This window comes from Chiloscyllium plagiosum, chromosome 26 (assembly GCF_004010195.1).
Source record: "Chiloscyllium plagiosum isolate BGI_BamShark_2017 chromosome 26, ASM401019v2, whole genome shotgun sequence".
NCBI classification, from domain to species: Eukaryota; Metazoa; Chordata; class Chondrichthyes; order Orectolobiformes; family Hemiscylliidae; genus Chiloscyllium; species Chiloscyllium plagiosum.
In genome coordinates this window covers 3,097,401-3,112,927 of record NC_057735.1, presented here as the reverse complement: position 1 = coordinate 3,112,927, position 15,527 = coordinate 3,097,401, and the positions used below count along the sequence as shown (strand labels likewise).

The following is a 15,527-nucleotide window of genomic DNA, read 5'->3' as shown; positions in this document are numbered from 1 at the left end:
CCTGCACATCATTGGACTGTGGGAGGAAACCGGAGCACCCGGAGGAAACCCACGCAGACACGGGGAGAATGTGCAAACTCCACACAGTCAGTCGCCTGAGGCGGGAATTGAACCCGGGTCTCTGGCGCTGTGAGGCAGCAGTGCTAACTACTGTGCCACCGTGCTGCCCATATACTACTCCGAAAGATCCCCAAAAAAGAATATGTTGACTACCTCATAATCTGAGTTGGTGATACAACCGGGGGGGGGGGGGGGGGGTAAATCCTGATCCAGAACACAGAAGAGAGCTTGCCTGCTCTTCAGAAATGATCCTTTTCATCTGAGGATGAGACAGCTGGTGGGACTAAACTAACATCACACCAGAAACACACCCCCTGCAACCATACAGCACTCCCTCAGTCCTGAACACATTGTCTCAGCTGAGTTTTTGTGCCTGAGTGTCAGGTATGGCATCTCAAAGATAAGACTTCCACTAAAAAGCTGAGAGTTACACAGAACGGTCCCATTCTACCACCCTGCTCCCCACTGCCCACACCATTGTGAGAGCCAACTGAACTCATTAATCATGCTTGTCAATGTTAAGGGGAGATGATGGTCTGGTGGTATTATTATTAGTCTATTAAAGCTCTAGGAACACAGGTTCAACTCCTGCCATGGCAGATGGTGGAATTTGAATTCAATTTTTTAAAAATCTGGTATTAAGAGTTTAATGATGATAGTGAAACTATTGTTGATTATCCAAAACATCCATCTGGTTCACTAATAACCTTTCAGGAAGGAAACTGCTATCCTTATCTGACATCTGATTCCAGACCTACACCAACTTTCACTGGCCGTCTGATAACACTCTGTGGTAATAATTGCTAGAAACTCTTAACAAAGAAATAAAGCCAGACAAACCACTTGAAAAGACAACAGCAAACACAGCCCTATCAACCTAAAGGGTCCTCCTTACCAATAGCTGAGAGCTTGTGCCAACATTGGGAGAGGTCTCTTACAGATCAGTCAAGCAACAGCCTAACAGAGTTATACTCACGGAATCATACATTAGAGACAATATCCCAGACACCACCGTCACCATCCCGGGATATGTCGTGTCCCACTGGCAGGACTGAGATTGTTACTGTACAGTGGGATACAGGCAGGAGGGAGCTGCCCAGGGTCTCCTCAATGTTAACACAGTACTCCTCCACATTGAACAACACTTGGAGGATACACTGAGGGTCACAGAGATGCAGAATGTACTCTTGAGTGGAAGATTTCAAAGCCTCACACCAAGAGTGGCTCGGCAGCAATATTACTGATCGAGCTGGTCAGGTCCTAAATGAGATAGCTGTGATACTGGGTCTGTAGCAGGTAGTAGGGGAAACATACCTGATCTCATCCTCACCAATCTGCCATCTGCAGATGCATATGTCCATGGAAGTATCAGGAAGAATGACCACCACATTGTCCCTGTGGAGACAAAGTCCCACCTTCACACCGAGAATAACCTCCATCGTGTTGTGTGGCACTATACCGTACTAAATGGGACAGACTTCAAACAGATCTAGCAACTCAAGACTGGGCATCCACGATGCACTGCGGGCCATCAACAGCAGCAGAACTGTACTCCAGCACAATCTGTAACCTCATGGCCCGGCATATTCCCCTACTCAACCATTACCATCAAGCCAGGGGATCAACCCTGGTTCAATGCAGAGTGCAGGAGGGCATGCCAGTACCAGCACCTGGAATACCTGAGGATGAGGTGTCAACCAGGTGAAGCCACAGGATTACTTGCAAACCAAGTGCAAGTGACAGGCAGAGCTAAGCAATCCCACAACCAACAGATCCGATTAAAGCTCTGCAATCCTGCCACATCCAGTCATGAATGGTGGAGGATGATTAAATTACTCATTGGAGGAGGAGGCTCCACAGATATCCCATCCTCAATGACAGAAGAGCCCAGAACATCAGTGCAAATATAAGGCTGAAACTTTCACAGCAATCTTCAGACAGACGTGCTGAGTGGATGATCCCTCTCAGGCTCCTCCAGTGATCCCCAGCATCACAGACACCAGTCTCCAGCCAATTTGATTCACTCCACGTGATATCAAGATACGGTGGGAGACATTGTATACTACAAAGATTACGGGGTCTCACAACAGTCCAGCAATAGTACTGAAGACTTGTACTCTAGAACTTGCCGCTCCCCTAGCCAAGCAGTTACAACATTGGCAGCTACCCAACAATGTGGAAAATTGCCCAGGTCTGTCCTGTACACAAAAAACAGGACAAATCCAACCCAGCCAATTACTGTCCCATCAATCTACTCTCAATCATCAAACAAAGTGATGGAAGGGGTCATCAACAGTGCTGTCAAGCAGCACCTGCTCAGCAATAACCTGCTCAGTGACGCCCAGTTTGGGATCCCCCAGGGCCATTCAGCCCCTGACTTCAATACACCCATGGTTCAAACATGGACAAAAGAGCTGAATTCCAGAGGGGAGGGGAGAGGGACAGCCCTTAACATCAAGGCTGCATTTGGCCTTGCCCTAGCAAAACTGGAATCAATGGGTATCAGGAGCAGACTCTCTGGCTGAACGAGTCATTCCTGGCACATGGGAAGGTGGTTGTGGTTGTTGGAAATCAGTCATCTCAGCTCCAGGACATCTCTGCAGGAGTTCCTCAGGGTAGTGCCTTCGGCCCAACCATCTTCAGCTGCTTCATCAATGACCTCCCCACGACCATAAGGTCCCAGGTGGGGATGTTCACCAATGATTGCACAATGTTCAGCACCATTCACAACTCCTCAGATACTGGAACAGTCCATCTCCAGACGCAGCAAGATCCGAACAATATCAAGGCTTGGGCTGACAGCGGCAAGAAACATTCACACCACACAAATGCCAGTTTATGATCATCTGTAATAAGAGACAATCTAACACATGCTCATGACATTCAATGGTGTTACCATCAGTATATCGCTCATTATCAACATCCTGGGAGTTACATTGTCCAGAAACTGAACTGCATTCACCATATAAACCGATAACTTCAAGAGCAGTTCAGAAGCTAGGAATATTGCAGCAAGTAACTCACCTCCTGACTCCACAGAACCCCACCTCCACAAGGTCCAAGTCAGGAGAGTGATGGAATACTCCCCACTTGCCTGGATGGGTGCAGCTCCAACAACACTCATGAAGCTCGACACCATCTAGGACAAAGCAGCCGGTTTAATTGGCATCACTTTCACAAATATCCACCCTCTCCACCACCGACGCTCAGTAGCAGCAGTGTGTACTATCTACTAGATGCACTGCAGAAACTCACCAAAGATCCTTAGACAGTGCCTTCCAAACCCACAAGCATTTCCATCTAAAAGGTCAAGGGCAGCAGATACACTGAAATCTACAAGATTCCCTCCAAACCACTCACCAAATTGACTTGGAAATATATTGCCATTACTTCAGCGATGCTGGGTCAAAATCCTGGAATTCCCTCCCTAATGGCTTTGTGAGTTTTTCTACAGCACATAGACTGTAGTGATTCAAGAAGGCAGCTCATCATCATCTTCTCAAAGTCAAATACAGACAGGAGATAAATGCCAGCCCATCCAGCAAAACCCACATCCCACAAAGCAGGCAGAGAAACCTTGATTTTAAGAGATTTGTCATAGAGTTATAGAAATGTACAGCATGGAGACAGACCCTTCGGGCCAACTCATCCATGCTGACCAGTTATCCTAAATTAATGAACTCCCATTTGCTAGCATTTGGTCCATATCCCTCCAAACCCTTCCTATTCATATACCCATCCAGGTGTCTTTTAGATGTTGTAATTGTACCACCCTCCACTATTCCTTCTGGCAGCTCATTCCATACACACACCACCCTCTGCGTGAAAAAGTTGCCCATAGGTCTCTTTTATATCTTTCCCCTCTCACCCTAAACCTATGCCCTCTCCAGTACTAGACATTGTCTATTTACCCTATCCATGCCCCTCATGATTTTATAAACCTCTATAAGGTCACCCCTCAGCATGCGCTCTCCAGGGAAAACAGCCCCAGCCTGTTCAGCCTCTCCCTGTAGCTCAAATTGTGCAACCCTAGCAACATCCTTGTAAATCTTTTCTGAACCCTTTCAAGTTTCACAACATCTTTCCGATAGGAAGGAGACCAGAATTGCACGCAATATTCCAAAAGTGGCCTAACCAATGTCCTGTACAGCCGCAACATGACCTCCCAACTCCTGTACTCAGTACTCTGACCAATAAAGGAAAACATTCCAAACGCCTTCTTCACCACATGTATGCCTCATGTATTTGTCATGATGCACCCACAGAAACCCAGAACATAGAACTCACTTTCACTTTGTACACCCCAGTCCAACACCGGCATCTCCAAATCATGTCTGTTAAACCTAGCAGAGTAATAAACTACTTTGAAACATGCCTCATGCTTTCGCAGGTAAAATGAGTCTGTTGCCGTGATATCACTGCTCTGACTAGATGGGGGAGTGTGAATTGTGTCTCCTCTGGACTGGCCAGATCAAAGATTTTTAATTGTTTTGGGCACACAGCTACAAGTTGCTTCAAAATTAATGAGTGAATTGCAGAATGTGTTGAGTGAAAGAAAAGTGAATTTTGTTGCTTACTAACCCTGAAAAAGATAGTAAAATGCGATATTAAATACTCATAAATACAAGCACAAAATTTGAAAAGGGGACACTGCCCAGTACATTCAGGAAGAGAATGCTTGGGCTGTTTATTAACTTGTTAGAGTCCTTGAGGTGTTTGGTTTAACCTGAGACCATAATTATTTTATTGATGACTTGCATCTTCAGCAGTGTTACAATTTGTCAATGTCCTCGATATCCTTGAGTCAATGGATGTTTCTCCAATTAGGAGAAAGTGAGGACTGCAGATGCTGGGGATCAGAGCTTAAAAATGTGTTGCTGGAAAAGCGCAGCAGGTCAGGCAGCATCAAAGGAGCAGGAGAATCTACATTTCAGACATGAGCCCTTCTTCAGGAATGAGGAGGTTGTGCCAAGCAGGCAAAGATAAAAGGTAGGGAGGAGGGACTTGGAGGAGGGGCGCTGGGAATGCGATAGGTGGAAGGAGGTTAAGGTGAGGGTGATAGGCTGGAGAGGGGGTGGGGGCGGAGAGGTCGGGAAGAAGATTGCAGGTCAAGAAGGCGGTGCTGTTTCTCCAATTGCCAAACACTGCCATCTGAGAGGCTGAGATGAAGTAGAGAGAGAGAGAGAAAATCTGATGGTCCTTGCTTTAACCAATCCATTCTTCTGTTTCACTCCCTGTTGCTCTGCAAAGCAGCTACTCAAATATGGCCCATCTGTGTATTCCCAAGTCAGGCTGCCTCGTCTTTCCAAGCTGGATAGTTAGAGGCAATCCATTCATGTTCTGAATGTACAACTTACTACACAAATGTAAAACAGGGGATCTGAATGTCTTGATGCCTGACAGGTTTCAATGTCTTCTGCTAAAAGTTCTATCAGTTTAATCAGTTCTGTTTATGCCACATCAGTTTCCTGAACTTGTCTCAGTCTATGATCAAATGATCACATCAGGCATTTTAGACCAATGTTTCTTCCTTTTCTAAAAAAAACTGTTTTAGTCCATGGAACATCTTGCCTGTTAAAATCAGAAGAGGAAGTTGAAAATTGCTGGTACACATTTTACTATTATTGTGCCATTGTGCTATAGGCGTACGGAGACGAGTTTGCTCTTATTCTGATGAACAAGAACGCCTTTATGACCTAGGTAAAAACAAGGACTGCAGATGCTGGAAACCAGGGTCTAGATCAGAGTGGGGCTGGAAAAGCACAGCAGGTCAGGCAGCATCCGAGGAGCAGGAAAATCGACGTTTCCGGCAAAAGCCCTTCATCAGGAATACCGGGCTGCCTGATGAAGGGCTTTTGCCCGAAACGTCGGTTTCCCCGCCTTTATTACCTGTTTGCACTTCATACATAAGTGGGTAGGAGAGACTATTCCTAGATCCTGCTGACTCGGACTAACTATATCTCAAAGTCACCAGCACATCCCGCTCACCAAGGTAATTAGACTTGTCTGTTATTACACACACATTACCATATTCAGCTGGGGATCTGGAATAACGTGGGCAGTAGGGACTGGCCCTTTTCTGATCTGTCTGTCAGAGCCTTGTTGCTGAGTGAGCAAACAGGCCTGTCATCCAATCAGAGTGCAGAGCCTGTGTTAAATTGGAACTCTTTGAGAGCTGTGGGGAACTGTGTGGGGAGTGAATCAGATCCACCCAGGAGTGCAATCCGTGTCTCCCAGTGCTGTTAATGCTGCCTGCGCAAACTTTGGCGAGTCCGCAGGATTGCAACACATTTTTGATTTATTTTCCCCTGACTCTCGGGACTGGTGAACCACAGCAGACTCTCCGTGGGGGGATATGGGCTGCTGCCCTTGGGGGGTGGGATTTTACTGAGTGTCTGCAGTTTAAGCACAGGCTGATTGGTGGACGGTGGGTTGGAATGAATCTGCGTTTTCTCAAGCAAATAGACTTTCTTGTAGAAAGTTGGATCAGGCTGGGGAAGGAAGTGAGTTGTTTTTAAAGGCAGTTCCAAGCCCGTTAGGAGAACGATAAGGAATCTGCGATTGCTGTACTCTGGAGGTAATTTGCACATTAATCCAACCCATAGTTTAGCCATCCTTTTATCTATTGCAAATGAAGGAAAACTTGAACATTTAAGTCTATTGTTTTGGGCACTGGTCAATTGAGTATCTCTCGGAGCTCAATTTCACAGGTACAGAGATGTGGGGTGTGTGAGGTAATCAAACAAATGTCAGGAGATGTTGTTACTGGTGCAATCCAGACCTCTCCCTGGTTACAGTGATGACTTGAGGCTTAGTGCTGTTCCGCACCCCCTCCCGGGGTTTGTATGAATGAAGTTATTGGGCCAGTTCCAGGTCCCAACACCTCCCCACCCTCCCCTGGCTAGGCTCAGAGCCATGGGAGGAGTTGGCAGACACAGTACCAAGAATTGTAAAAAGCTGTGTATTGTCACAATATCTCGGTCCTGTTGGATTATAGATAGCAGAGAGGTCAATGGACGTTGTTGTAAGCAGGTGATGGTTGTAGGTACAGTTACGACATCTAAAATACATTTGAATATGTACATGAATAGAAAAAGTTTGGAGGGATATGGGCCAAGTGCAGGCAGGTGCCACTAGATTAGTTTGGGATTATGGTCAGCACGGACTGTTTGGGCTGAAGGTTCTGTTTCTATGCTGTATGACTCTGAGTGGTGCCCTGGCTCCAGTCAGAATCTCGTCCGAAGTGTGATCGAGATTTACAATCATAAAGAGAAATGAGAGGAACAATGTACATTTATGTAGCTCTTTTCGCAACTTCAGGATACCCCAAGACATTTTTAAAGAGATTTTCGGAGTGCAGTCACCATTGTAACGGAAGGAAGATGGAAGCCCATTTGTGCACAGAAAACTCCTACAAAAAGCAATATGAGCATGGTCAGACTGTCGGGTAAAATAGCGATACTGATTGAGGAATATGTATGTCAGAACACGAGAACTCTCCATTTCTACTCCAAAATAGTGATGGCATGGAATCCTTTATATCTCCCTGAGGGGACAGATGGGCCTTGGCTTTAATATTTCAAGCAGCTCTCTCTATGTTCTGTGATATGGTGTGACTGGGTTAGAGCCGCTCTGGGTCTGGTTGTGTCTGTGATACGGTGTGACTGGGTTGGAGCTGCTCTGGGTCTGGATGTGTCTGTAATACGGTGTGACTGGGTTGGAGCTGCTCTGGGTCTGGATGTGTCTGTGATACGGTGTGACTGGGTTAGAGCTGCTCTGGGTCTGGTTGTGTCTGTGATACGGTGTGACTGGGTTGGAGCTGCTCTGGGGCTCTGGGTCTGGTTGTGTCTGTGATACGGTGTGACTGGGTTGGAGCTGCTCTGGGTCTGGTTGTTGGTGTATTCTGCAGATGGCCTACTGCTCATTATTAAACACAAAGTCAGCTGCCATGTAATAGGTTCAGAAATAAAGCCCATGCAGCCAGCAAGGAGCTAAGCTCTCCTGGCCTTCGGTTGCCAGTGAAACAATTAGCTTTCAAAATCCCCACCAGACATGACGTGTTGTCACAGAGTACAGAGACCTGCTCTGAAAGGATCAATTTATCTATGTTTAATTGGTATTCTGCTGTTTGCTGTGACTACACACAGCCATGTCTGTCCAGCAGAGTTTATCAACCAAGCTGGCTCAGATGAGGGAGCCTCCCTTTCAGGCGGAAGCTCCGTGCTTTCAGCACAGTGGTGAAGAGGGATTGCAGATAATAATGGTCATGCTAGTTTGCCAATCACTAACACTCACTGACCTTCCGGTGGAAGTCATGATCCTGACAGCAGTCAGTACTTCACTACACACCTTCTCACATCAGAAAATAATGCCCAGGAGCAGTTGCAGGCCATTCGACCCCTCAAGCTTGCCTTGCCATTCATTACAATCATAGTGGATCTACTATCTTGACCATACAATCTCCATATCCAATACTCTCCTTGTTATCCAAAAGTCCTGAATATACATTCCACTGAGACACAGGAACAGGAGGAGGCCGTTCAACTCTACGATCCTGTTCTGCCATTCAATTGACTGGCATATTTTTTAACACCATTTACCTGCCTTGGTTTTGTAGGACCTAATTCCCTTACCCAAGAAAAAAGCATCTAATCTCAGTTTGGAAATTTTAAATTGGCCCCTGGCTTTGGCAGCTTATTGAGGGAGTGAATTCCAGAATTCTGGAAGCATTTTATAATGGAGAGTTTTCTGACACCAGCCTGGAGCAGTACAGCTGTAATTAGTCCCATAAAATCTTTAGTTAGAATCACCCCTTATTCTCATGCAGCACAACTGACTGTAGATTTTAATAGGGTCTGTAGCAACAGCCATAATCCGATTGAACCAAAGGGGTACTCTCTCTACAGAGAGACAACTGATGGTTTAACCTGAGGGTCTCCATTACTCAGGTAAGGGGAAAGGTTGAGAAGGAGGGTCCTTCATAGTCACCTCAGCCGGTGTAGAAATTGAACCCATACTGTTGGCATCATTCTTCATTGCAAATCAGTCATCCAGCCAACTGAGCTCTGTATTAGTGTCAGTGAATGCTGGCCTAACAGACACACCCCCATTCTATGCTTAAATAAAAAAAAGTTATTAGTTGACTCTGTTTTAGGGAAATAACAAAATCTGTGCCAGGTTTTATAGCAGGATCTGTCTAAGGAGTACAAAAGGGAACATAAAACCCAAAGGGAAGTTTGAGTTTGCAATTTTTTCAGCAGGTCTTGACACGTGGTCATTGGAGATGATAGAGCAGGGAACTGTTGCGATAGGGATTGGCAGAATGAGCAAGATCTTTGGGAAATTGTTTTGCAACTCCCATCTTGTGAAATTTCAAATAACCTTGGAGGAGAAGTTTTTCCACTTTAGCATAGAAAGCAGACTGAGACAGACTTTCAAAGTCAGATAAAAATTGTGAAAAGGTTGCAAACTGTGGCAGGTAATTATCAGTTTTTATGCCTTTTTTCTGTTTCATTCCTTTTAAATTGAAACACGACTTGGTTACTGAATCTACAGTGAGTGGCCTAAAACTTTGGATCTGTGTCAAACCTTGTTTCATTACTTTCCTGTGAAGCACCTTGAATCATTTTTCTATTAAAGGTGCTATATAAATACAAGCTGTTGGTGTTGTTGTAAACTCCTACTCCATGGATCAGGTTGAGGTAAGGGGAGAGAGCTGTCACTTTATGTTTAACCAAAGGTGAAAAGCCTGTAGGGCGGACTCCTAACCTCAATCTGTTCTCCCTCCTCCTTATAACCATTTCCCTGAACCTTCCGAGAGTGTGGTGCTGGAAAACTTATTCTGACCCATTTACTGAGCTGTTCTACTGTTTACTCACTTGTGAATGCATTCACCCACACAGAGACACATTCATACACACAGATGTACTGACACTACACACTTACACACACACACAGATGTACACATATTCACATACACAGACACACCCTCAAACACAGACATATTGACAGAATTCTGCAGACATACACACTCACAGACGTACACATATTTTCTCTCTCTCTCTCTCTCTCTCTTTCTCTCCCCCTCTCACACACACACACCCCTCCGGCACACAGACACAACATAGAATGTTTCCAAGCAAGTGGGGGAGAAGCAGAGTTGATAAGGACTCTTTCAAATGAGAAACAGAGAGGGAGCCAACAAAGTGGGGAAGGAGAAGTTCAGAGAGTGAGAACGAAAAGAGTGGAAGAGAGAGTGAGATAAAGAGAAGAAATAAACCAGAGATAGCCCAACTCATTTTTGATGCACTGCCATGTATTGATCACAAAGCTGATTAATGATTTTCCATTCACATGTACAGGGCTGGGGAGGGAAACTGTCTTTCACACAAGCTTCCTGAGTCAACATAAATTACACTTTAATTTAAATTTTGTAAATGTAATTTGAACATTCAAATTTTATTGAAGTGCGCCTGAAAGGCTGTTACCTTTAGTTTGAATCAATTTGGTTTAATTTGTTTCAAATGATTTTAAAAGTGTACAGTGTGACAGGTTTGGCAGGCTGTTTTCAGGGTGTGTTGGCACTGTCCCGATCACGTGGAAAGCTAGTTGCTCCTGCATACAGTGAGAGTCAGCATCAGGTTTTGCTCTGTGACACTGAGATTATACTGGAAGTATTATAACCATCCGATTATTTCACAATGGGTCAGTCGGTGGGTGTTGGTCCATTGGATGAAGATCTGTGGACAACACTGAAAGTTTTCATTAATGTAATTCTGCTCCTTATACTTATCTAGCTTCCCCTTAAATATCTTCCACCCAATGCCTGGTTATAGTCCAACAAGTTTATTTGGATGCACAAGCTTTCAGAGCGCTGTTACCTGATGAAGCTTGTACTTCGAAATAAACCTGTTGGACTATAACCTGGCATTGTGTGATTCGTAACTTTTGCCACCCCAGTCCAACATCGGCACCTCCTCATCTGAAATATCTCTGTCATATGCATTGCACCCTATCCACACATAAAGTCAAAACAAATAGTGGCAGGTTAGGCTATTCATCCCCTTGAACTTGTTGTGTTATTCATTAAGGTCATGTTATTCTGGTTCTGACCTCGACTCCACTTTCCTGTCTGCCTCCCGTAACCCTTGACTCACTTGCTGATCAAAAATCTATCTAACTCAGCGTTAAATAAATTCACTGGCCCGGCTCCCATTGCTCTCTGGTGAAAAGAATTCCAAAGGTTAATGATCCTTTGAGAGAGAGAGCGAGAGAGCAAATTTCGCCTTCTCTCAGCCTCAGAATCACAGAAAAGGTTCAGCATAAGTGCGGCCAATCAGCCCATCGTGCCTGTGCTGGCTGAATAAACTAGCTGTCTATTCTTTCCAGCCCCTGCTCTGTAGCCTTGCAGGTTCCAGTGCCCAAGGGACAGATCAAGGTTCCTTTTCAATGAGGTAAGGATTCTGCTTCAACCCCCAAACTGGCCAGTGAATTCCATCATGTCCCAGTCCCTCTGTGTAAAATGTCTTTTCTCATGTTCTCTCTAACCTAGTCATTTTAAATGTGTGCCCTGGCAAAGGGGAAGCAGCTGTTCACTGTCCATACTGTCCAAGCTCCTTGTTATTGTGTTACACCTCAATTTGTCACGCCTTGGTCTCCCCTGTCCTCAGGAACACAACCCTAGTCTATCCAATCTCTCCTTAAAGCTGCAATGTCCTAGCCCTTGCAATTTTCTTTTGAATCTGTACACTCTTGAGGACAATTACATCCTTCCTGAGATGTGGTGACCTAGACTGCACACAAAACCTCTAGCTGTGGCCTAACCAGCATTACACCCTGCAATTCAATACCTCGCCAAATGAAGAAAAGTATCCCGCATGCCTTCTTTACCACCTGATCTACCCTTAAGTGTGGCAGTGGGGTGGTGGGGGGGGAGAGGTGTTGGCTGATGGCCTAGTGGTATTATCGCTGAACTGTTAATCCAGAGACCCAGGGAATGTTCTGGGGAACGAGTTCAAGTCCCACCATTGCAAATAGTAGAATTTAAATTCAATAAAATCTGGAATTAAGAGTATAATCATACCATTGAGGAGAAAGTGAGGTCTGCAGATGCTGGAGATCAAAGTTGAAACTTTATTGCTGGAACAGCACAGCAGGTCAGGCAGCATCCAGGGAACAGGAGATTCGACGTTTCGGGCACAGGCCCTTCCTCAGGAATCATACCATCCCAATAGTGTGGTTAAAGTCCACACCGAACCTCCAAAAAGCATCCCACCTAGATCCAACCCCTACCATATTCCTTAACCCCACATTTACCATGGCTAACTCACCTGGCCTACCCTGATCACTACCAACAATTCCAGCATAGCCAATCCACCTAACCTGTACATCTTTGTGACTGTGGGAGGAAACCAGAGCACCCGGAGGAAACCCACACAGACAGTTGCCTGATGCTGGAATGGAACTTGGATTCCCAGTGCTGTGAGACAGTAGTGCTAACCACTGAGCTTGCACATTCTCCCCGTGTCTGCATGTGTTTCCTCCGGGTGCTCCAGTTTCCTTTCAGAATCCAAAGATGTGCAGGTCAGGTGGATTGGCCATGCTATGTTATCCAAAGGGTTCAGGTGCATTAGTCAGGGGTAAATATCGGATAATGAGGTAGGGGAATGGGACTGGTTGGGTTATTCTTCGGAGGGTCAGTGTGTATTTGTTGGGCTGAATGGCCTGTTTCCACACTGTAGGGATTCAATGTTTCTATCACTCTATGAAAATACTAATGATGGTCACAAATCTATTGCTGATTTGTGAAAAACCCATCTGGTTCAATAATGTCCTTTAGGGAAGAAAAGTTACCTGGTCTGGCCTACATGTGACTCCAGGCCCACATCAATTGACTGACTCTTAACTGCCCCCTGGGTAATTAGGGATGGGCATTAAATGTTGGCCTTGAATGAATAAAGAACCTGCACCCCAAGGTCTTTCACCTCCTCTATCCCTCTCAGTAGTTTCTTGTTTATTGTGTACTCCTTTGCTTTGCTTCCCTCCCCACAGTGTCACCTCGCATTTCTCCAAATTGAATTCCATTGCTTTCTCAACCATAGCATTGACATCTTCCTGCTGCCATCTTCTTCACTATCAATGACCTGCCTCATTTTCTATTTTTTACAAAATTCCCATTCATGCTTCCTATATTTAAGTTTAAATCACTATAGTATATGACAAACAGGAAGGAAGCTAAGTCCTGTGGAACACCATTGGAAACTGCGTTCATTCACACAAACATCCATGAACCATAACCCCCTGTTTCCTGTCACTGAGTCAATTCTGAACCCAGCTCATTACATTACTAAGTGTACCATTGGCTTTTTTATTCTCAGCAGTCTGCCATGTGGTACCTTGTTAAATAAGAACATCAGAACCAGGAACAAGAGGAGGCCATTCAGCCCCTCAAATCTGACCTGCCATTCAAATGATCTTGGCTGATCTCATCTCAGCCTCAACTCCACACCCCTGCCTGCTTTCCATAACACGTTGACCCATTCCTACTTAAACATCTGACTATCTCATCCTTAAACTTATTCAGGATCTCAGCATCCATCACACTCTGAGGTAGAGAATTCCACAAGTTCTCAACCTACTGAGAAATGTAATTCCTCCTCATCTCTGTTTTAAATCTGTTACCCTTTATCCAAAACTCCTTGAGCAGAAGAGACTGAGGGGTGATCTGATTGAGGTATACATAATTATGAGATGTACTGACAAAGTAACTCAAGAGAAACTCTTTCCCCTGACAGCTATATCAAAGACCAGAGGGCACAAGGTTAAGGTGAGGAAAAAATGGTTTAGAGGATTTCGAGAAAGAATTTTTTTCACCCAGAGGTTGGTAGAAATATGGAATGTGCTGCCTGAGAGGGAGGTTGAAGCAGGTAATCTCGCAACATTTGAGAAACATCTTAATGAGCACTTAAAATGCCAGTAGTTATGGTTCAAGTGCAAGTAAATGGGTTTAATGTGGTTTAGTGTTTGTTGGCTGGCATAGACATGGTGGGCCGAAGGGCCTGTCTCAATTCTGAAAGAGTGTATGATTCTCTTTGACTCTATAACTATGACCTCATGTTCTAGATTGCTCCATATAACAAAACATCCCCCATGTCTACATTGTCAATCCCCCTTTAACATCTCATATCCCTCAATTAGATCTCCTCTTTTTTCTTTCTAAGTTCCAGCAAATAAAGGCCCAAACGGTTTGATCTCTCTTCATGAGACAAACCCCCCATCTCTGGAATTAATCAAGTGAACCTTCTCTGAACTGTCCCCAATGTAATTACATCCACCCTCAAGAAAGGAACGAAATGCGGTCTCATTAGAACATTATACAGTTGCAAAAACACATCCTTTTATACTCTATTCTTTTAGCAATAAATGCCAACATTTCATTTGTCTTCCTTACTACCTGCTGTACCTGAACATTAAAGTGGCTCTTGGATAGGCACATGGAAGTTAGTACAATTAAGTCAGTGTAGGTTAGTTTGATCTTAGAGTAGGATAAAAGGCCAGCACAACATCGGGGGCTGAAGGACCTGTACTGTGCTATGTTCCATTAGATTTCTGTGATTAATTCACCAGGACAAATGGATCCTTCTGCACTGAAGCACTCTGAAGTTTCTCTCCATTTCGATAAGAAGTTGTCTTTCTATTCCAAAATGGATAACCTCACACTTATACACGTTAAATTCCATTTAAACAAATTTTAAACTATGCAACTGACCTATCCAGATCCATTCATACGTTTCTTGTTTCTTCTTTGCAACTTACTTTTCTAATTATTTTAGTGTCATCTACAAATTTGGCTTTAGTACATTCTATCTCTGCATCCAAGTTGTTCATACAAGATGTAAATTTATCCTATTTGCCCCAAGAAACAATCTCTGATGTACGGTATGAACTCTCTCTTAAGGCTACTCTTGCCAATTTCATTAATCCTGGATTAGTGGTGCGGAAGAGCACAGCAGTTCAGGCAGCATCCAAGGAGCTTCAAAATCGATGTTTCGGGCAAAAGCCCTTCATCAGGAATAAAGGCAATGAGCCTGGAGCGTGGAGAGATAAGCTAGAGGAGAGTGGATGTGGGGAGAAAGTAGCATAGAGTACAATGGGTGAGTGGGGGAGGGGATGAAGGTGATAGGTCAGGGAGGAGAGGGTGGAGTGGATAGGTGGAAAAGGAGATAGGCAGGTAGGACAAGTCCGGACAAGTCATGGGGACAGTGCTGAGCTGGAAGTTTAGAACTAGGGTGAGGTGGGGGAAGGGGAAATGAGGAAACTGCTGGAGTCCACATTGATGCCCTGGGGTTGAAGTATTCCGAGGCGGAAGATGAGGCGTTCTTCCTACAGGCGTCTGGTGGTGAGGGAGCGGCGGTGAAGGAGGCCCAGGACCTCCATGTCCTCGGCAGAGTGGGAGGGAGAGTTGAAAT

The 15,527-nt window shown here is 44.9% G+C and overlaps 1 protein-coding gene across 1 annotated transcript in view; it reads left to right on the top strand.

Moving 5' to 3' along the window:
• The first annotated feature begins 6,556 nt into the window (after positions 1 to 6,556).
• The window catches only part of LOC122563030 (monocarboxylate transporter 1-like), a 69,183-nt gene continuing 60,212 nt past the window's right edge, over positions 6,557 to 15,527 (top strand). The window contains exon 1 of the mRNA XM_043716351.1: positions 6,557 to 6,637. The gene's annotated coding sequence lies outside the window, so the exon portion shown is untranslated. The remainder of the gene's footprint in view (positions 6,638 to 15,527) is intronic.